The following is a 23,720-nucleotide window of genomic DNA, read 5'->3' on the forward strand; positions in this document are numbered from 1 at the left end:
AACCTAAACCTAAACCCGATCCCGAACACGAACCCGATTTCGTAAACCTAAACCTTAACCTATTCTCAATTCCCTAAACCTATACCTTATAACCTAAACTTAAACCTTAACCTAAACCTAAACCATAACCTAACATAAACCTAAACCTAAACCTATGACCTAAAACCTTAACCTATAACCTATAACCTAAACATATAACCTATAACCTAACCTTAGCCTAAACCTATAACCTAAACCTTAACCTATAACCTAAAACCTAAACCTAAACCTAAAACCTAAATGCATTCTCAAATCCCTAAACATAAACCTACACCTAATCCTAATCTCAACGCCCTAACCTAAAGCTAAACCTAAACTTGAAAGCCAAAACCTAAACCCGATCCCGAACCCGAACACGATTTCCTAAACCTAAACCTTAAACTATTCTCAATTCCCAAAACCTATAGCTTATAATCTAAATCTAAACCTTAACCTAAACCTAAACCTAAACCTTAACCTAAACCTATAACCTTAACCTAAACCAAAACCTATGACCTAAAACCTTAACCTATAACCTATAAACTAAACTTATAACCGCTAACCTAACCTTACCCTAAACCTAAAACCAAAACCATAACCTACAACCTAAAACTAAACCTAAACCCAAAACCTAAATGTATTCTCAAATCCCTAAACCTAAACCTACACCTAATCCTAATCTCAACTCCCTAACCTAAACCTAAACCTAAACTTGAAAACCCAAACCTAAACCCCATCCCAAACCCGAACCCGATTTCGTAAACCTAAACCTTAACCTATTCTCAATTCCCGAAACCCATAGCTTATAACCTAAACCTAACCTTAACCTAAACCAAAACCTAACCTAAACCTAAACCTAAACCTATGACCTAAAACCTTAACCTATAACCTATAACCTAAACTTATAACCTATAACCTAACCTTAGCCTAAACCTAAAACCTAAACCTTAACCTATAACCTAAAACCTAAACCTAAAACCTAAATGTATTCTCAAATCCCTAAACCTAAACCTACACCTAATCCTAATCTCAACTCCCAAACCTAAACCTAAACCTAAACTTGAAAACCCAAACCCAAACCCGATCCTGACTCGAACCCTATTTCCTAAACCTAAACCTTAACCTATTCTCAATTCATTAAACCTATAGCTTATAATCTAAACCTAAACCTTAACCTAAACCTAAATCTAAACCTTAACCTAAACCTATAACCTTAACCTAAACCAAAACCTATGACCTAAAACCTTAACCTATAACCTATAACCTAAACTTATAACCTCTAACCTAACCATACCCTAAACCTAAAACCTAAACCATAACCTATAATCTAAAACTAAACCTAAACCCAAAACCTAAATATATTCTCAAATCCTTAAACCAAAACCTATAACTAATCCTAATCTCAACTCCTTAACCTAAACCTAAACCTAAACTTGAAAACCCAAACCCAAACCCGATCCCGAACCCGAACCCGATTTCCTAAACCTAAACCTTAACCTAGTCTCAATTCCCTAAACCTATAGCTTATAATCAAAACCTACACCTTAAACTAAACCTATAACCTTAACCTAAACCAAAACCTATGACCTAAAACCTTAACATATAACCTATAACCCAAACTTATAACCCATAACCTAAGCTTAACCTTAACCTATAACCTAAACCTTAACCTATAACCTAAACCTAAACCTAAACCTAAAACCTAAATGTATTCTCAAATCCCTAAACCTAAACCTAAACCTAATCCTAATCTCAACTCCCTAACCTAAACCTAAACCTACACCTAATCCAAATCTTAACTCCCTAACCTAAACCTAAACCTAAACTTGAAAACCCAAACCTAAACCCGATCCCGAACCCGAACCCGATTTCGTAAACCTAAACCTTAACTTATTCTCAATTCCCGAAACGTATAGCTTATAACCTAAGCCTAACCTTAACCTAAACCAAAACCTAAACCTAACCTAAACCTAAACCTAAACCTATGACCTAAAACCTTAACCTATAACCTATATCCTAAACTTATAACCTATAACCTAACCTTAGCCTAAACCAAAAACCTAAACCTTAACCTATAACCTAAAACCTAAACGTAAACCTAAAACCTAAATGTATTCTCAAATCCCTAAACCTAAACCTACACCTAATCCTAATCTCAACTCCCTAAAATAAACCTAAACCTAAACTTGAAAACCCAAACCCAAACCCGATCCCGAACTCGAACCCCATTTCCTAAACCTAAACCTTAACCTATTCTCAATTCATTAAACCTATAGCTTATAATCTAAACCTAAACCTTAACCTAAACCAAAATCTAAGCCTTAACCTAAACGTATAACCTAACCTAAACCAAAACCTATGACCTAAAATCTTAACCTATAACCTATAACCTAAACTTATAACCTCTAACCTAACCATACCCTAAACCTAAAACCTAAACCATAACCTATAACCTAAAACTAAACCTAAACTCAAAACCTAAATGTATTCTCAAATCCCTAAACCTAAACCAATAACTAATCCTAATCTCAACTCCTTAACCTAAACCTAAACCTAAACTTGAAAACCCAAACCCAAACCCGATCCCGATCCCGAACCCGATTTCCTAAACCTAAACCTTAACCTATTCTCAATTCCCCCAACCTATAGCTTATAATCTAAACCTAAACCTTAACCTAAACCTATAACCTTAACCTAAACCAAAACCTATGACCTAAAACCTTAACCTATAACATATAACCCAAACTTATAACCCATAACCTAAGCATAACCTAAACCTAAAACCTAAACCTAAACCTAAACCTAAACCTAAAACCTAAATGTATTCTCAAATCCCAATACCTAAACCTACACCCAATCCTAATCTCAACTCCCTAACCTAAACCTAAACCTAAACTTGAAAACCCAAACTTAAACCTGATCTCGAAACCGAACCCGATTTCCTAAACCTAAACCTTAACCTAATCTCAATTCTTATAACCTTAAAGCTTATCACCTAAGCCTAAAACCTAAACCTAAAATCTAAATGTATTCTCAAATCCCTAAACTTAAACCTACACCTAATCCTAATCTCAACACCCTAACCTAAACCTAAACCTAAACTTGAAAACCCAAACCCAAACCCGATCCCGAACCCGAACCGGATTTCCTAACCTCAACCTTAACCTATTCTCAATTCCCTAAACCTATAGCTTATAATCTAAACCTAAACCTTAACCTAAACCTAAATCTACACCTTAACCTAAACCTATAACCTTAACCTAAACCAAAACCTATGACCTAAAACCTCAACCTATAAACTATAACCTAAACTTATAACCTCTAACCTAACCTTACCTTAAACCTAAAACCTAAACCTTAACCTATAACATAAAACTAAACCTAAACCCAAAACCTAAATGTATTCTCAAATCCCTAAATCAAAACCTACACCTAATCCTAATCTCAACTCCCAAACCTAAACCTAAACCCAAACTTGAAAACCCAAACCAAAACCGGATCCCGAACCCGAACCCGATTTCGTAAACCTAAACCTTAACCTTTTCTCAATTCCATAAACCTATACCTTATAACCTAAACCTAAACCTTAACCTAAACCTAAACCAAAACCTAACCTAAACCTAAAACTAAACCTATGACCTAAAACCTTAACCTATAACCTATAACCTAAACTTATAACCTATAACCTAACCTTAGCCTAAACCTATAACCTAAACCTTAACCTATAACCTAAAACCTAAACCTAAACCTAAAACCTAAATGCATTCTCAAATCCCTAAACCTAAACCTACACCTAATCCTAATCTCAACGCCCTAACCTAAACCTAAACCTAAACTTGAAAGCCCAAACCTAAACCCGATCCCGAACCCGAACCCGATTTCCTAAACCTAAACCTTAACCTATTCTCAATTCCCTAAACCTATAGTTTATAATCTAAATCTAAACCTAAATCTAAACCTAAACCTAAACCTTAACCTAAACCTATAACCTTAACCTAAGACAAAACCTACGACCTAAAATCTTAACCTATAACCTATAACCTAAACTTATAACCTCTAACCTAACCTTACCTAAACTTAAAACCAAAACTTTAACCTATAACCTAAAACTAAACCTAAACCAAAAACCTAAATGTATTCTCAAATCCCTAAACCAAAACCTACACCTAATCCTAATCTTAACTCCCTAACCTAAACCTAAACCTAAACTTGAAAACCCAAACCTAAACCCCATCCCAAACCCGAACCCGATTTCGTAAACCTAAACCTTAACCTATTCTCAATTCCCGAAACCCATAGCTTATAACCTAAACCTAACCTTAACCCAAACCTAAACCTAACCTAAACCTAAATCTAAACCTATGACCTAAAACCTTAACCTATAACCTATAACCTAAACTTATAACCTATAACCTAACCTTAGCCTAAACCTAAAACCTAAACCTTAACCTATAACCTAAAACCTAACCCTAGACCTAAAACCTAACCCTAAACCTAAAACCTAAATGTATTCTCAAATCCCTAAACCTAAACCTACCCCTAATCCAAATCTCAACTCCCTAACCTAAACCTAAACCTAAACTTGAAAACCCAAACCTAAAGCCGATCCCGAACTCAAACCTGATTTCCTAAACCTAAACCTTAACCTATTCTCAATTCATTAAACCTATAGCTTATAATCTAAACCTAAACCTTAACCTAAACCTAAATCTAAACCTTAACCTAAACCTATAACCTTAACCTAAACCAAAACCTACGACCTAAAACCTTAACCTATAACCTATAACCTAAACTTATAACCTCTAACCGAACCTTACCCTAAACCTAAAACTCAAACCATAACCTATAACCTAAAACTAAACCTAAACCCAAAACCTAAATGTATTCTCAAATCCCTAAACCTAAACCTATACCTAATCCTAATCTCAACTCCCTAACCTAAACCTAAACCTAAACTTGAAAACCTAAACCCAAACACGATCTCGAACCCGAACCCGATCTCCTAAACCTAAACCTTAACCTATTCTCAATTCTCTAAACCTATAGCTTATAATCTAAACCAACACCATAACCTAAACCTAAATCTAAACCTTAACCTAAACCTATAACCTTAACCTAAACCAAAACCTATGACCTAAAACCTTAACCTATAACCTAACCTTACCCTAAACCTAAAACCAAAACCTTAACCTATAACCTAAAACTAAACCTAAACCCAAAACCTAAATGTATTCACAAATCCCTAAACCTAAACCTGCACCTAATCCTAATCTCAACTCCCTAACCTAAACCTAAACCTAAACTTGAAAACCCAAACCTAAACCCGATCCCGAACCCGAACCCGATTTCGTAAACCTAAACCTTAACTTATTCTCAATTCCCGAAATGTATAGCTTATAACCTAAACCTAACCTTAACCTAAACCAAAACCTAAACCTAACCTAAACCTAAACCTAAACCTAAGACCTAAAACCTTAACCTATAACCTATATCCTAAACTTATAACCTATAACCTAACCATAGCCTAAACCTAAAACCTAAACCTTAACCTATAACCTAAAACCTAAATGTAAACCTAAAACCTGAATGTATTCTCAAATCCCTAAACCTAAACCTACACCTAATCCTAATCTCATCTCCCTAAAATAAACCTAAACCTAAACTGGAAAACCCAAACCCAAACCCGATCCCGAACTCGAACCCGATTTCCTAAACCTAAACCTTAACCTATTCTCAATTCATTAAACCTATAGCTTATAATCTAAACTTAAACCTTTACTAAACCTAAATCTAAACCTTAACCTAAACCTATAACCTAACCTAAACCAAAACCTATGACCTAAAACCTTAACCTATAACCTATAACCTAAAACCTGACCCGAGTTCACATGTTTGCATGTGTGTGTGTGAGTATGCATCTCGTGTATTTTGGTCCCGCGGTCCTACCGGTCAAATTTCGGCGACCCGCGACCTTCGGATAGTGATTGCGGTCACCCTCGAGTTTAGTCACGTAGACCCGACTCGGATTGACCCAAGACCTATGCTATTGCGACCGCATCATCGCCGCGGTTCCAGCGTCGTGTCTCATGCGTAAATCCGGCATGTCCATCAAAAGTTATGGGCCGCGCATTATTTGGACCGTTGATTGCATTTTTGGTGGGACCCACCTGATTGCATATTTCCCCATGTGCACTATTCCCCATGTAAGCCACCTTTAGGCTAGCAATGATGGCTTCTTTTCTCAAGAAAACCATGATGAGATTAGCTTCTCTAGGCAATGATGAGCCACCCTATCCCATGAGCAATGATTATTTCTCTTTTCAAAAATTCATCTTTTTCTAAGAAAGCAATCATTTCAACCTTAGAAACTCTCTCATCTCCCTCTCTCTTTCTTCATTTCTCTCTTCTCCTCTTTGCAAATGTCCTCCATTGCTGAATTTTTCCAGCCCTCTTTCCTCTTCTTTCCCCTAGATCTAACCATCAAAGATCCATCATCACCATTGAACCTCCTTCCTTGAAGCTTAAGGAGCATGGTGGTTGAAGAATCTTGAAGATCCAACAAGTGGGTGAGCATGTAGGATAGATTGCATGATTCTTATTGTCATAGATCTTTTGTTGCTTCATATGGAGAGTGTAGGACTCACCACATCAATGGTGAAGGTCCACCACTCCTTGGATAAGGTCTTTTTAGCCATCACTTGCATCTTGATGGGGCCATTCTCCATGGACCCCATCTTGATGAGATTTCCTTTATCCTTCTCTTCTCCACTTTCTATGGTTTGGATGTAATGATTATGTGGCCCACCTGATGTGCCATGCAACCAGAATTTTTAAATTTTGGGACATCCAGGCCCAAGTTGTTGGACACCCAGGCCCAACTGTGCTGCCTAGTTTTGCTGCTTGATTTGGAAAGCCTTTGGGCCTGATTTTATAGATTTTCTTGGGGAGGTGCTGGGCTTGGGAGTTGTGTGACACATCAGGGTGGACCCCACCTTGTGGAATCTATGATTTATTTCCCATTTATTAATTTTTGGGCTGATCTAGACAGCAACATGTTGTTGTCCAGATTGCTGGAATTTTTTTTATGTTGTAATGTATGTGCTGTAGGCCTTGTTTGTGGTCTCATTTTTCCTGATTTCTTAGACTTCTCTTTGAGGTATGGACCCCACCTAAAAGTATGCTAAACCTCAGCTTCAAATGTCCCTATTTGATCACCCAAAAGGGTGGGCCAAGGAGGGTGGACGGTCCAGATTTTTCTGGACTGTCCAGCTACACTGTTTGCTGGAAACTCATAAATATCAGCCTAAAATGCCTTTTGGAATCACGTACTTGTATAGGAAGGTTGGTCTTGCTTTTATCAAATTTACATAGACCTGGGCCCACTCAACTGGGGTGCACTGCAGCAGGAAAAATAAAAATCTGGACCTTGCTGTCCATGAATTTCATGAGTTCCCATTTGAATATCCCAAAATCCTAAATTTTTGTAGGGAGGTGTCCCACCTATAGTAGGCACATAATTTCAGGGCCAAGGAATCCTATTTGGGCATCCAAAAGGGGGAGCCAACATACTGGACTGCCAGAAATTTCTGCTGTGCAGTCCAGCAGCATAGTCCCATAAAAATAATATTATAAAAAATAATTTCTAAGAAGTTGGGCCATATTTCTAGATCCCAACTTGAAGAACCCACCCATTGGATGGCCCAAATTCAGGACAGTTATATTCCAGCAATATTTCACCCTATATAGATTGTATTCTTTAAATTAATTTAAATACTTTTGAGTATCATAAAATCATGAAAATTTATAGAGAGGTATTCCACCCATGGTGGGACTCACCTACAAATTTTTGGGGCCAATGGAGTCCCGTGCACACCGTGCCAAGTGCTGGACTGGCTCACCACGTTCAGGCATCCCGATTCACCAGATTTTCTTGATGGTCTGTTTTATTTAAATTAATTAAAATACTTTTGACCATCCAAAAATCACAAAATTTTGAAGATTCGTGGTCCACCTATGGGAGGACCATATTATAAATTTTCATGGCCATCGGGCCCCTGTACTGACCGTGGTGTGGCCTGCAAACTTGGGTCAGTTTTGGGCCAGATACTCAGGCCCGTAGGACTACCCACCACGGGATGCCCCTACCTTGGGCTGTTGCTGGGCCTGTATTCCAGTGGCATGACCCACTTCTAATATGTGTTGTGCATTCCTCTCTCATCCGGTGGGACCCACTATGATATGTGTGGGTCACCATGGGCTAGTAACCCATCTAAATTACATAAATTTCTGGATTCCAGCAGGCCTAAAGTGGGTGGGCTGAAATTCCAACAAGGGGCCCAAATTTGCTCCATAATTGACCCCACCAGATTTAAGGGAGTGTTGCACATACTCCTTGCCTTATTTCCTTGATATTTTTGGGCGTAATTAGTTCCTCTTAAGGCCCACCTTTGTGGTGATGTCCTTAACCAGATTTTTGGTAGTTTGTAGGCCCAATGGGTGGAAACCTATTTCTTGAGCCCAAACGTGTAGGGCCTGACCTTAACCCCAAAGCCGTCTAACAGGCTGACCTATTTATTAGCCGTGATGCCCTCAAAATGCTTAATTATGGGCTGACTTGCGGGCCCTCACATAAATGTATAGTGTGGAGGGCCTTGCTAAAAGGTCAGTATAGGCCTTGCCTATGTGTATTCTTGGGTTTATGGGCTTAAGCCCACCATAATGTATGAATTGGATGACTTTTGTTTTGGCCCATTTCTTTAGGGCCCATTATGTGATATAGTATATGCATGTTTGTGTTAGCAAGTAGGCCTTGTGGACTCAGTTCTTTTGGATAGGCCCATTGATCTTGAGCCTATACTCTCCTATCTATTGTGAGGGGCTTAGGGGCAATGATAGACAAGAAGTCGGGCCCTTGGCTGCCCATTAAACTGACCCTGTACTTAGGCCAAAAGTGAGGCCCAACTCACTTGTGTTAAATGTGAAACTTGCCCATGTAAATGAATTACTGGGCTGCCCATGAAGCCCACCACAATATGTGGAATTATGACCTTTGTGGTTGGGCCTAAACCTTACTTGAGGGCCCACTATATGGCTTATGAGTTGGGCTTGGTGTATGGCCTACTAGTCCACACATTGCTTAGGCCTCAGATCTTTCATTATATGGGTAGTGGTAAGCTACCTCTTGGAAACCAGTTGAGGTTGGATGTCTAAACCTGGGTGAAATCCTAAGGTAAGCCATAGGTTTCTCTATGGGTGGTTAAAGGCCCAACACACTATAGACCTTAGGCTATTTATTTAAGGCTCAATGTGCATGTATGTAGAACCTACAACTTAATGCATGTTTGGTCCAGCCGCCTTAGATCGCCCGATTGTGGAAGCACTCTCTGCCTTGGGTTGTTGCTGGACTCCAGTCGTAGGCCTACTTGATCTTTTCATGATATATAAACACTCTCCATAGTGAGTATAGTTGGCCTTCATGAGATTATTTCCACATACTCAACTAATTTCCAGAAAGTCAAACGGGCCAAAAGTTTATCAAAGGGCCTTCAATGTACAATTTTATGGTTACAACTTTATTTGGCTGTAGGGCTCACCGTATTGAGAACTTGTGTCTTTTGGGTCGCTTTTAGTGATCTTATGAGGACCCCATCTTATGAGGACATCCAGTGAGCCTAGATTGGGCAGGGACATCCCAGCTTGGCCCAACCATATATTGGGCCGACTTCCATCATTTTGATGGACTTGTGGACTGAGGTAAGGATAGTATTGGGCCCTCGGTTGCCCACTTAAATTACTAGTTATTGGGCTGATGTAGTGAGGCCCATTTCATCCAAACTTAAACCTATTTTTGGACCGTATATTGTGTACACGGGCTGCCCTAGAGTCCATGTTGTTAAAAGTGGTATTATATCTTTTTATGGCCTATTATGAGGAATATATGTATATGGTTACCTTAAATATAGGCCTTGGGCCTTTTAATCCATAAATGGTAGATATGCCTAAAAAATGTTCCTTAACCTATCCTATAAAAAACTTATAACCTCTAAGCCTAACTTAGACCCTAAACTTATGGGCTACCCTGTAAACCACTAAACCTTATGGATATTGTCCTATAACTTGGTTCCTTCTTGGAAGGAGGAATGTAATTTACTTTGTATATCGCCGCATGATGCGCCTAAACCCATAACCCATGTGCATCATTGTATGCTTGGACGACACTGCGTGTGTGGTTTTTGATGCTTGGAATTGATGCATAATTGATTGTGTTGCATCTGGCATTGCATAATATATGAGCATTATCACCCTATCGGGGTTGTACCTCTAAACATCGTGGATGGCCAACCTAAATGTTACTTGAGCATAAGGATGCCCATGGGTGAAATTCCCAAAACCTCTTACCAAGGATCTGCCCAACGCCGTGAACCCGAGTGGAATACCTATGAGCGCACGAGGGCTTATACTATTAGGTCGCGAATTCCCGAAATGTATCGGTTGGAGGGGTGTGGCTTATAACCTATGTAACATTGCTAACCTTGAACCTAATTGGTTGTCCAAGAAAACAACAAACCTATAACGCTAACCTAAACCTAAACCTAATGGACCTGATTTCCTTATGATAAATATACCTTGACATATATGAGCCTATTGCATCGCTATTAGTATTGCCTATGTAAGCCTTCATGCATTGCCTATGGCCTAAACCTTGCATCACCTATAATAAGCCTAAATGGTAAGGCTAGAATGATATTCTCATTGAGCATGTCTCCTAAACCTAAACCTACACCTAATCCTATTATCAACTCGCACTATTATCACACACTACACCACCCTCTAAGCTTCTATAACTTATGCCCAAACCCAGAACCCGATCCCGAACTTGAGGACCCGATTGCATCATTCTTTCTTTCTTCTATTATCTTATGTATGTCCTATTGGGCATGTAAACATGTAAAAGTTCAAATTCATAGTGGAACTTTTGTGATATGTGCTTTTTTTACTCATATTTACTTGTTATGATCTTGGGTATGCTCGTATTGGAAATTATTATATTGTTATGGAAATCCTCCTTGTAGGATCCCAGGATCGGAACCTGCCTCAGGAGACCTAAAACCTTAACCTATAACCTATAACCTAAACTTATAACCTCTAACCTAACCATACCCTAAACCTAAAACCTAAACCATAACCTATAACCTAAAACTAAACCTAAACACAAAACCTAAATGTATTCTCAAATCCCTAAACCTAAACCAATAACTAATCCTAATCTCAACTCCTTAACCTAAACCTAAACCTAAACTTGAAAACCGAAACCCAAACCCGATCCCGAACCCGAACCCGATTTCCTAAACCTAAATATTAACCAATTCTCAATTCCCCAAACCTATAGCTTATAATCTAAACCTAAACCTTAACCTAAACCTATAACCTTAACCTAAACCAAAACCTTTGACTTGAAACCTTAACCTATAACCTATAACCCAAACTTATAACCCATAACCTAAGCTTAACCTAAATCTAAAACCTAAACCTAAACCTAAACCTATAACCTAAACCTAAACCTAAACCAAAAACCTAAATGTATTCTCAAATCCCTAAACCTAAACCTACACCTAATCCTAATCTCAACTCTCTAACTTAAACTTAAACCTAAACTTGAAAACCCAAACTTAAACCTGATCTCGAACCCGAACCCGATTTCCTAAACCTAAACCTTAACCTATTCTCAATTCTTATAACCCTAAAGCTTATAACCTAAGCCTAAAACCTAAACCTAAACCTAAAATCTAAATGTATTCTCAAATTCCTAAACTTAAAACTACACCTAATCTTAATCTCAACTCCCTAACCTAAACCTAAACCTAAACTTGAAAACCCAAACCCAAACCCGATCCCGAACCCGAACCCGATTTCCTAAACCTAAACCTTAACCTATTCTCAATTCCCTAAACCTATAGCTTATAATCTAAACCTAAACCTAAATCTACACCTTAACCTAAACCTATAACCTTAACCTAAACCAAAACCTATGACCTAAAACCTTAACCTAAACTTATAACCTCTAACCTAACCTTACCCTAAACCTAAAACCTAAACCTTAACCTATAACCTAAAACTAAACCTAAACCCAAAATCTAAATGTATTCTCAAATCCCTAAACCAAAACCTACACCTAATCCTAATCTCAACTCCCTAACCTAAACCTAAACCCAAACTTGAAAACCCAAACCTAAACCCGATACCGAACATGAACCCGATTTCGTAAACCTAAACCATAACCTATTCTCAATTCCCTAAACCTATACCTTATAACCTAAACCTAAACCTTAACCTAAACCTAAACCAAAACCTAACCTAAACAAAAACCTAAACCTATGACCTAAAACCTTAACCTATAACCTATAACCTAAACTTATAACCTATAACCTAACCTTACCCTAAACCTATAACCTAAACCTTAACCTATAACCTAAAACCTAAACCTAAACCTAAAACCTAAATGTATTCTCAAATCCCTAAACCTAAACCTACACCTAATCCTAATCTCAACGCCAAAACCTAAACCTAAACCTAATCTTGCAAACCCAAACCTAAACCCGATCCCGAACCCGAACCCGATTTCCTAAACCTAAACCTTAACCTATTCTCAATTCCCTAAACCTATAGCTTATAATCTAAATCTAAACCTTAAAATAAACCTAAACATAAACCTATAACCTTAACCTAAACCAAAACCTACGACCTAAAACCTTAACCTATAACCTATAACCTAAACTTATAACCTCTAACCTAACCTTACCCTAAACCTAAAACCAAAACCTTAACCTACAACCTAAAACTAAACCTAAACCCAAAACCTAAATGTATTCTCAAATCCCTAAACCTAAACCTACACCTAATCCTAATCTCAACTCCTTAACCTAAACCTAAACCTAAACTTGAAAACCCAAACCTAAACCCCATCCCAAACCCGAACCCGATTTCGTAAACCTAAACCTTAACCTATTCTCAATTCCCGAAACCCATAGGTTATAACCTAAACCTAACCTTAACCTAAACCTAAACGTAAACCTAAACCTATGACCTAAAACCTTAACCTATAACCTATAACCTAAACTTATAACCTATAACCTAACCTTAGCCTAAACCTAAAACCTAAACCTTAACCTATAACCTAAAACCTAACCCTAAACCTAAAACCTAACCCTAAACCTAAAACTTAAATGTATTCTCAAATCCCTAAACCTAAACCTACACCTAATCCTAATCTCAACTCCCAAACCTAAACCTAAACATAAACTTGAAAACCCAAACTCAAACCCGATCCTGAACTCGAACCCTATTTCCTAAACCTAAACCTTCACCTATTCTCAATTCATTAAACCGATAGATTATAATCTAAACCTAAACCTTAACCTAAACCTAAATCTAAACCTTAACCTAAACCAAAACCTATGACCTAAAACCTTAACCTATAACCTATAACCTAAACTTATAACCTCTAACCTAACCATACCCTAAACCTAAAACCTAAACCATAACCTATAACCTAAAACTAAACCTAAACCCAAAACCTAAATGTATTCTCAAATCCCTAAACCTAAACCTATAACTAATCCTAATCTCAACTCCTTAACCTAAACCTAAACCTAAACTTGAAAACCCAAACCCAAACCCGATCCCGAACCCGAACCCGATTTCCTAAACCTAAACCTTAACCTATTCTCAATTCCCTAAACCTATAGCTTATAATCTAAACCTACACCTTAGCCTAAACCTATAACCTTAACCTAAACCAAAACCTATGACCTAAAACCTTAACCTATAACCTATAACCCAAACTTATAACCCATAACCTAAGCTTAACCTTAACCTATAACCTAAACCTTAACCTATAACCTAAACCTGAACCTAAACCTAAAACCTAAATGTATTCTCAAATCCGTAAACATAAACCTAAACCTAATCCTAATCTCAACTCCCTAACCTAAACCTAAACCTACACCTAATCCTAATCTCAACTCCCTAACCTAAACCTAAACCTAAACTTGAAAACCCAAATCTAAACCTGATCTCGAACCTAAACCCGATTTCCTAAACCTAAAGCTTAACCTATTCTCAATTCTTATAACCTTAAAGCTTATAACCTAAGCCTAAAACCTAAACCTAAACCTAAAATCTAAATGTATTCTCAAATCCCTAAACTTAAACCTACACCTAATCCTAATCTCAACTCCCTAACCTAAACCTAAACCTAAACTTGAAAACCCAAACCCAAACCCGATCCCGAACCCGAACTGGATTTCCTAAACCTTAACCTTAACCTATTCTCAATTCCCTAAACCTATAGCTTATAATCTAAACCTAAACCTTAACCTAAACCTAATTCTAAACCTTAACCTAAACCTATAACCTTAACCTAAACCAAAACCTATGACCTAAAACCTTAACCTATAACCTATAACCTAAACTTATAACCTCTAACCTAACCTTACCCTAAACCTTAACCTATAATCTAAAACTAAACCTAAAACCAAAACCTAAATGTATTCTCAAATCCCTAAACCTAAACCTACACCTAATCCTAATCTCAACTCCCTAACCTAAACCTAAACCCAAACTTAAAAACCCAAACCTAAACCCGATCCCGAACCCGAACCCAATTTCGTAAACCTAAACCTTAACCTATTCTCAATTCCCTAAACCTATACCTTATAACCTAAACCTAAACCTTAACCTAAACCTAAACCAAAACCTTAACCTATAACCTATAACCTAAACTTATAACCTATAACCTAACCTTAGCCTAAACCTATAACCTAAACCTTAACCTATAACCTAAAACCTTAACCTAAACCTAAAACCTAAATGTATTCTCTAATCCCTAAACCTAAACCTACACCTAATCCTAATCTCACCTCCCAAACCTAAACCTAAACCTAAACTTGAAAGTCCAAATCTAAACTCGATCTCGAACCCGAACCCGATTTCCTAAACCTAAACCTTAACCTATTCTCAATTCCCTAAACCTATAGCTTATAACCTAAACCTAAACCTTAACCTAAACCTTAACCTAAACCTAAACATAAACCTTAACCTATAACTATAACCTTAACCTAAACCAAAACCTATGACCTAAAACCTTAACTTATAACTTAAACCTAAACCTTAACCTAAACCTATAACCTTAACCTAAAACCTAAAACTTAAACCTAAACCTAAAACCTAAATGTATTCTCAAATCCCTAAACCTAACCTACACCTAATCCTAATCTCAACTCCCTAACCTAAACCTAAACCTAAACTTGAAAACCCAAACAGAAACCCGATCCTGAACCCGAACCCGATTTCCTAAACCTAAACCTTAACCTATTCTCAATTCCTTAAACCTATAGCTTATAACCTAAACCTAAACCTTAACCTAAACCTAAAACTAAACCTAAACCTTAACCTAAATCTATAACCTTAACCTAAACCAAAACCTATGACCTAAAACCTTAACCTATAACCTAAACCTCAACCTTAACCTAAACCTAAACCTAAACCTCGACCTTAAACTTAACCTAAACCTATAACCTTAACCTATAACCTAAAACCTAAACCTAAACCTAAAACTTAAATGTATTCCCAAATCCCTAAACCAAAACCTACACTTAATCCTAATCTCAACTCCCTAACCTAAACCTATACTTAAACTTGAAAACCCGAACCCGATTTCCTAAACCTAAACCTTAACCTATTCTCAATTCCCTAAACCTAAACCTAAACCTATAACCTTAACCTAAACTAAAACCTATGACCTAAAACCTTAACCTATAACCTTAACCTATAACCTAAACCTAAACCTAAACCTAAACCTTAACCTAAACCTATAACCTTAACCTAAAACCTAAAACTTAAAACCTAAACCTAAACCTAAAACCTAAATGTACTCTCAAATCCCTAAACCTAAACCTACATGTAATCCTAATCTCAACTCTCTAACCTAAACCTAAACTTAAGCTTGAAAACCCAAACCTAAACCCGATCCCGAACCTGATTTCCTAAACCTAAACCTTAACCTTTTCTCAATTCCCTAAACCTATAGCTTATAACCTAAACCTAAACCTTAACCTATACCTATAACCTTAACCTAAACCAAAACCTATGACCTAAAACCTTAACCTATAACCTAAACCTAAACCTAAACCTAAACCTATAACCTTAACCTAAAACCTAAAACCTAAACCTAAACCTAAAACCTAAATGTATTCTCAAATCCCTAAACCTAAACCTACATCTAATCCTAATCTCAACTCTCTAACCTAAACCTAAACCTAAACTTGAAAACCCAAACCTAAACCCGATCCCAAACCCGAACCCGATTTCCTAAACCTAAACCTTAACCTATTCTCAATTCCCTAAACCTATAGCTTATAACCTAAACCTAAACCTTAACCTATACCTATAACCTTAACCTAAACCAAAACCTATGACCTAAAACCTTAACCTATAACCTAAACCTAAACCTAAACCTAAACCTTAACCTTAACCTATACATATAACCTTAACCTAAACCAAAACCTATGACCTAAAACCTTAACCTAAACCTAAACCTAAACCTTAACCTAAACCTATAACCTTAACCTAAAACTTAAAACCTAAGCCTAAACCTAAAACCTAAATGTATTCTCAAATCCCTAAACCTATACCTACACCTAATCCTAATCTCAACTCCCTAACCTAAACCTAAATCTAAACTTGAAAGCCCAAACATAAACCCGATCCCGAACCTAAACCCGATTTCCTAAACCTAAACCTTAACCTATAGCCTAAACCTTAACCTATAACCTATAACCTAAACCTATAACGTATAACTTAAACTCAATTCCCTAAACCTAAACCTAAACCTAAACCTAAACCTAAACCTAAACGTAAAGCTTAAACTTAAACCTAAAACGTAAAACCTAAACCTAAACCTAAAATGTAAATGTATTCTCAAATCCCTAAACCTACAACTGGAGTCACAAATGCCAACAAGGAGAATCTTTCGGCGATTTCACAACCCGCCTGGTAAGTACCCAAGTTTGTATTTGGGTCATGTTATTTACAACAACTGAATTTCTTCCAGCTATACTTGCAACTTGAATTATTTCATGGGTTTTGGGATCTGAAATTTAGTAAATGGCTAATCATTTTTAAAAGAACACTACCACAGAAAATTTCTATATCAGCAGTGTCTTAATGCTTGGTTTTGTCCCATTTTCATCTACATATCATTCCTGGGGCAACTAATAGAAAATCTGAACGGTTCTATACCGGCAAAGTAAGCATACATTAAGTTTCTTTCTGTCCTATGCAGGGCTTTGACAAACTGAAAGAGAGTTGAGAAGTGGGAGGGCATAACAAAGGCACCGGCACGATTTAATCTAACGCTTTTTGCTGACAAAGACATGTATGAAGCCATGGATGAACTTGCAAAGTTGCAGAACAAGACTGCTCACTAGCTGGCCGTGGAAGTCATCCGCAACTGAAATGAAAGTGTTTCTCTTGCCTTGCTTCAATCTAAGGCAGCTCATATGAGGTCAGAGAATGGTTCTTGGTTCACCATTGCTGAATGGTCATGTAACCTTCACCATTAGTAATTGCTTCAATCTGAGGCAGCTTATATGTGATTGTAATTGAATGAATGAATGATTATGCAGGTGATAATTGAATGAATGAATGATTATGTAGGTCGTAATTGAATGAATGAATGATTATGCAGGTGGTAATTGAATGAATGAATGATTGTAATTGAATGAATGAATGATTATGAAGGTGGTAATTGAATGAATGAATGATTGTAATTGAATGAATGAATGATTATGAAGGTGGTAATTGAATGAATGAATGAATGATTAGAAAATTTTTTTAATGTTGGCTATAGTTACGGATATTAACCGTAGCTGTTATAAAATTCAGAATATTGCTACAGATCCAACACTACTTTTAGCTACCAATAATATCCGTAGTTGTAGGTTTTTTTTGCTACACTATTTTAACCTATTGCTATGGATTAGATCCGTAGCCATAGGTTTTAGACCTATTGTTTCGAGACCTACGACGACGGTCGTGCCACGGACGTGCTACGGATTTAATCTGTAGCTATAGGTCTATGGCTACGGATTAAATCCGTAGCCTTTGCCCATTTTTCTGGTAGTGGTGGTTATGAACGATGAGATGGACTCTTTGTACATGAACCATAGTGGGAGCTAATGAAGCTTCCAGTGGGGCGAAAAGTAATTGGATGCAAGTGGTTATTCAAAAGGAAACATGATATATACAAAGCGAGGCTGGCGTCGAAGGGTTATGCTTAAAGAGAAGGAATCGACTTCACAGAGATATTCATGCCAGTAGTTAAGCAGGTGTCTATCAGATTCGTGTTGGCGGTGGTTGCCCAATACGATCTCAAGTTGGAACAGATGAACGTGAAGGCTGCATTCTTACATGTGAAATTTGAAGAGCAAATCTACATGAAGCAACTAGAGGGCTACGAAGTTAAAGGGGCAGATAGCAAATTTTACAGGTTAATGAGGTTTTTGTATAGCCTGAAACAGTCGCCTAGGCAATGGTATAAAAAATTTGATTCTCTCATGTTGAGTTAGAAATTTACTAGGAGTAAATACGATCACTATGTCTATTACAAGATACTGATTGATGACAAGTTCATCATCCTCATACTGTATGTTGATGATATGTTGATCGTCAATCATGACATATCCAAAATCGATGTACTGAAGACTCAGTTATTAGGGACATTCAAGATGAAAGATTTGGGGGCTGCAAAGAGAGTTCTTGGCATAAATATTCATAGAGACATGAAGAGGAGTATGCTTTAGTTATCACAGGAAGAATACCTTGAAAAAGTGTTGATTAAGATGGGATAGACAAGGCAAAGCTGGTATGCATTCCCTATGTGGCTTACTTTAAACTTTCCTCAAAACAACGTCCCAAAATAGATGAGGAAAAAGAGGATATGTCTCATGTGCCTTTTTCGAATGCGGTTGGTAGTTTAATGTATGTCATGGTTTGTATGAGACCGGATATTTCATAAGTAGTCGGTGTTGTGAGTAGATACACGTCAAACCTCGACAAGCAACATTAGGAAGCAGTGAAATGGGTACTTCGATACATTCGAGGTATAAAAGACTAAGTCTTAACTTTTGAGAAGACAGGGGCCAAATTAGTTAGGAATGTTGATTTTGAATACGCAGGTAGTGTGGATTTCAAAAAGTTTACTTTAGGTTATGTGTTTGTACTAGTGGGTGGATCAAATAGTTGGATGTTGAAGCTTCATTCAATGGTGGCTCTTTCCACGACTGAAGCAGAGTATATGGCAGTGATGGAAGAGTTTAAAAGTGTTTGGTTAAGAGGCATGATAAATTAGTTGGGGCTTCAGCATGAGGCTGTGCTGATTAACTGTGATAGCGAGAGCGCTATCAATTTGGCTAAAAAATTTGTTTATCACTCACATACTAATACATTGATGTTCGTCACCACTTTATCTGACGGGTGCTTGAATAAGGAGGTGTGACTCTAGAGAAGATTCACACGATAGTGAATCCAACGGACATGCTCACCAAGGTGGTTCCTATAGAGAAGTTCAAGTTCTGTGCGACTTCTCTAGGCTTACCGATGGCGTAAAAAGAGGACAAAGTGTGCACCAGAAGCGTTGATGGAGCTATGATTCAAGACATATAAGAGAAGAGGACAAGAAGCTACACATTTGATGATTGAAGACATGGTGGAGATTGTTGTATTTGATGTCTTAAATCGAGTTAGATATAAGGCATGTCGATGTCATTAATAGTTTATTCGATGTCATCGAACAGTGCACGATCCCATCGATATTTTTTGAATTTTCTTTAGTTGGTCGCTGGGCTAACTGGCCACTTTTTCGATGTCATCAATGAATGTTTATGCCATCGACATGATTAGTTCGATGCCATCGAGAATTTCTAAAAAATCATGTTTTGTTTCTAGATAGTTGAGGTGTTAGTTCAACGCCATCGAAGGATTAGTTTCGATGCCATTTATGAGTGTTCAATGGCATCGACAGATTTTGCACAGATTTTTCGCAAAGCTACGAATTTGTGGGATTTGTTTCCAATTTCGTTTGGGATTCTTTCCAAGGCTAGATATATGGGTGTAAATGGGATTGGGATGTATTCTACATGTTTCTAAATCATCTCAGGGTTTCAAAGAGTGTAACAAGGGTGAGATTTGAGATTGTTCAAATCGGGTAATCTCTTTCTCTTTATAATTTTTTCTTTCATAGTAATCATCTGTCGCTTTGTGCCGTGGTTTTTCCTCGAATGGGTTTTTTCAAGTTAAAATCATTGCCTTCTTTTCGTTATTTCTTGGTATTATTGGATTGCTATCCTAGATTCATCTCTATGTGCTTTCACGATTCCCCAACAATATTTGTGTACAATCTAAAATAACTAGAAAATAGTTTCCTAGGGTGGAAAGAGAATCACAACTCATAAACCTAGTTCATAGTGACATATGTGAAATGTACAGTCTAATAACAAGATGGGGAAAAAGGTATTTCATAACCTTTATAAACAATTTCTCCCGTTATACCCTAGTATACCTATTGAAGAATAAAGATGAAGCATTACAAAAATTCAAAATATATATGATAGAAGTGGAGAACCAGTTAGACTGAAAGATTAAAATCCTAAGGTCAGAAAGGGGCGGAGAACATCTATCTTTAGAATTCTAAGAGTTTTGCAAAAACTCATGGTTTAATTTACTAAATTACGGCTCTCTATTCACCCTAACAAAATGGGATAGCATAACAGAAAAACAAATATCTTATAGACATAGTAAACTCTATGCTCAATAATGCAAGTTTAAGTTCGGGATTTTTGAGGAGAAACTTTATTGACTGCCTGTCATATCTTTAATAGGATACCTCACTTTAAGACTTGTAAGACTTCATATGAACTATAGAAGAATATGATTCCTAACATCTCATACTTAAATGTACGGGGTTGTAGAGCCTTAGCTAGGCTTATTGAGCCTAAAAAATCCAAGATAGGATTGAGATATCTTCAGTATATTTTCATAAGATATGAACAAAATAGTAAGGTTTATAGGTCTCTAGTTATAAAATCTAATCATGCGATCTTAGTAAACACCACAATAGAATATAGAGATGTCGAGTTTTACAAAAAATCATTCTCTTCTATAACTAGAAAAGAGATAAGATCTCAAGTTTCTAGTACAAACAGTAGTTCTTAGATACCTCAAGATATCAGTAGTCTCGATCAAGATGATATAGAACTTAAAAGGATCAACAGGATCAGAACAGGTACATCCTTTGGACCCAACTTCTACCTTCTACTAATAGAAGGGGATAAAGAAAACACAACGGAGAAAACCATGTTGGTCTGTAACATAGAAAATGATCCGGTAATAATACACGATGCCCTTAGATCTCAAGATGCTTCTTTTTTTAAAGGAAACTATAAACGATGAGATGGATTTTATATTGCAAAATGGAACATGCAAACTTATGGATCTACGCCCATGATCAAAACCAATAAGCTGTAAATGAATTTTTAAAAGAAAACTAAGTTCAGATAGAACCACAAAAAGGTTTAAGACCAGATTAGTTGCTAAAGGATTTATGCAAAAAGAAGGTACTGACTTTTTCAATACTTATGCTCCAGTAGCAAGGATATCAACTATTCGAATTTTAGTTGCTCTAGCATCTATCTATAAGTTAGAAATCGATCAGATGAATGTAAAGACGATTTTTTAAATGGTGACCTTGATGAAGATGTTTATATGGAACAACCAGAAGGTTTTATAATTCCAGAACAGGAAAATAAAGTATGTAAATTGATCAAGTCATTATATGGACTTAAACATGCACCTAAGCAATGACATGAAAAGTTCAATAAAATAGTCACCTCATATGGGTTTAAGATTAATGAATCTGATAAATGTGTATATTTAAAATTCTCTTATAATAAATGAGTAATTATATGTTTATGCGTAGATGATATGTTAATCTTTGGCACATGTTTAAAAGTTATAAAAACACTAAAAGATTCTTATCATCTACCTTTGACACGAAGGATATGGGTGAAGCTAATGTGATTCTAGGTATCTAACTATTGAGAAACGATGATGGTATCACTTTATCTCAATCACATTATATTGAAAAGATACTTAAAAAGTTTGATCACTATAATAAAAATTCAATTTCTACTCCTTTTGGTTATAATATTAAGTTAATTAAAAATGAAGGTCGTAATGTATCTCAGTTAGAGTGTTCTAAGATGATTGATAGTCTTATGTATGCTATTATTTCAAATCGACCTGACGTTGCTTTTGCAGTAGATAAATTGAGTAGGTTTACGAGTAATCCAAGTTTAGATCATTAGAATTCTGTTTCAAGAATACCTGGATACTTAAGGAAAACAATTAACTATGGTCGACATTTTTCTAGTTACCCCGGTGTGCTTAAAGGGTATACTAATGCAAGTTGGATCACTGATTTTGATGAATCTAACTCTACCAATGGATGTATTTTTACACTTAGAGTAGTTGTCATTTATTGGAGATCTAAGAAACAAACTTGTATATCTCACTCTACTATAGAATCTGAATTTATAGCTTTGGAGGTAGAATGGTTGCAAAACTTATTATTAGAAATACAATTATTGGTAAGACCTTTGCCACCAATTTTTATCTACTATGATAGTGAAGTAATACTGTCAAAGTCATATAACAAGACTTATAATATAAAATCTAGACATATCAATCTAAAGCATAGTTTTATACGGTAACTACTTGGTGATGGCGTTATAACAATACAATATGTGCGATCTATCTAAAATCTAACGGACCCGTTCACCAAGGGATTTGTAAGAGATGTTATCAGTAGAACATAAAGAGGAGTGATACTTAAGCCAATTTCATATACACTAGATGAGAGAAACCCAACCTAAATTAATAGGTTCAATGGGCAAAGTACCTCGCAAGAGTGTCTAAAGTAGCATTGTATGTTTTCTATCCATCTCATTCTTAAATGTATGTATAGTGTTGGGTACCTATAATGGTTAAAAGGAAGATAAATATGCTATTAATGAGTCATTTTCACGGTGTTATTGTTACAGGAGCATTCATAAGAATTCACCTATATGAGTATTGAAAGTGGGATCGCTTCCTTATATTCGAAAGTTTTGGCTACTCTTATGAACTCATGAATCCAGGACAGAGCACAAGGCCGTTAATATGTTATAATTTTAAAATACATGGCAATTTATATATGTGTGTGACATATCCAGTTGTGTTGTATAGGATACTTAGTTCAAGACCATAGTAATCAAAGATTCTGATACAACTTTGATTTGTCTACCCTAAGTGAATGTTCAGGTTCATAAAATACATTCTTCTATACACATATCTTTCTTACATACCATGATCTCTTTATTTTGAAAAATATTGGAGGATTGTTGGGTTTTATCAAAATAAGAAAAAAAATATATTTAAAAAAAAAAACTTGTAAAAGAAAATTTAGGAAAATGGTTGTGACTTTTGGTTATTATTGGTGACCATTCATTTGTGAATAGTAATGCCTCTTGGTATATAGAGCATTATTTGAATTCGAAATGGTGTTGAAAAGATACCATTGTGGTGAATGGATGTCATTATTGAAGCAA

At 36.5% G+C, this 23,720-nt stretch overlaps 1 long non-coding RNA gene across 1 annotated transcript; it reads right to left on the bottom strand.

Annotated features, from left to right (window-relative positions):
• Positions 1 to 471: 471 nt before the first annotated feature.
• LOC131244466 (uncharacterized) lies at positions 472 to 15,556 on the bottom strand. Its single transcript, XR_009170306.1, has 4 exons — positions 15,440 to 15,556; positions 14,413 to 14,749; positions 13,784 to 13,834; positions 472 to 541 (listed from the first exon to the last, which is right to left on the bottom strand). It is a non-coding gene; the product is annotated as an uncharacterized LOC131244466 (long non-coding RNA).
• Positions 15,557 to 23,720: the final 8,164 nt, after the last annotated feature.

The sequence above is a fragment of the Magnolia sinica genome, chromosome 4, assembly GCF_029962835.1.
Source record: "Magnolia sinica isolate HGM2019 chromosome 4, MsV1, whole genome shotgun sequence".
Classification (NCBI taxonomy): Eukaryota; Viridiplantae; Streptophyta; class Magnoliopsida; order Magnoliales; family Magnoliaceae; genus Magnolia; species Magnolia sinica.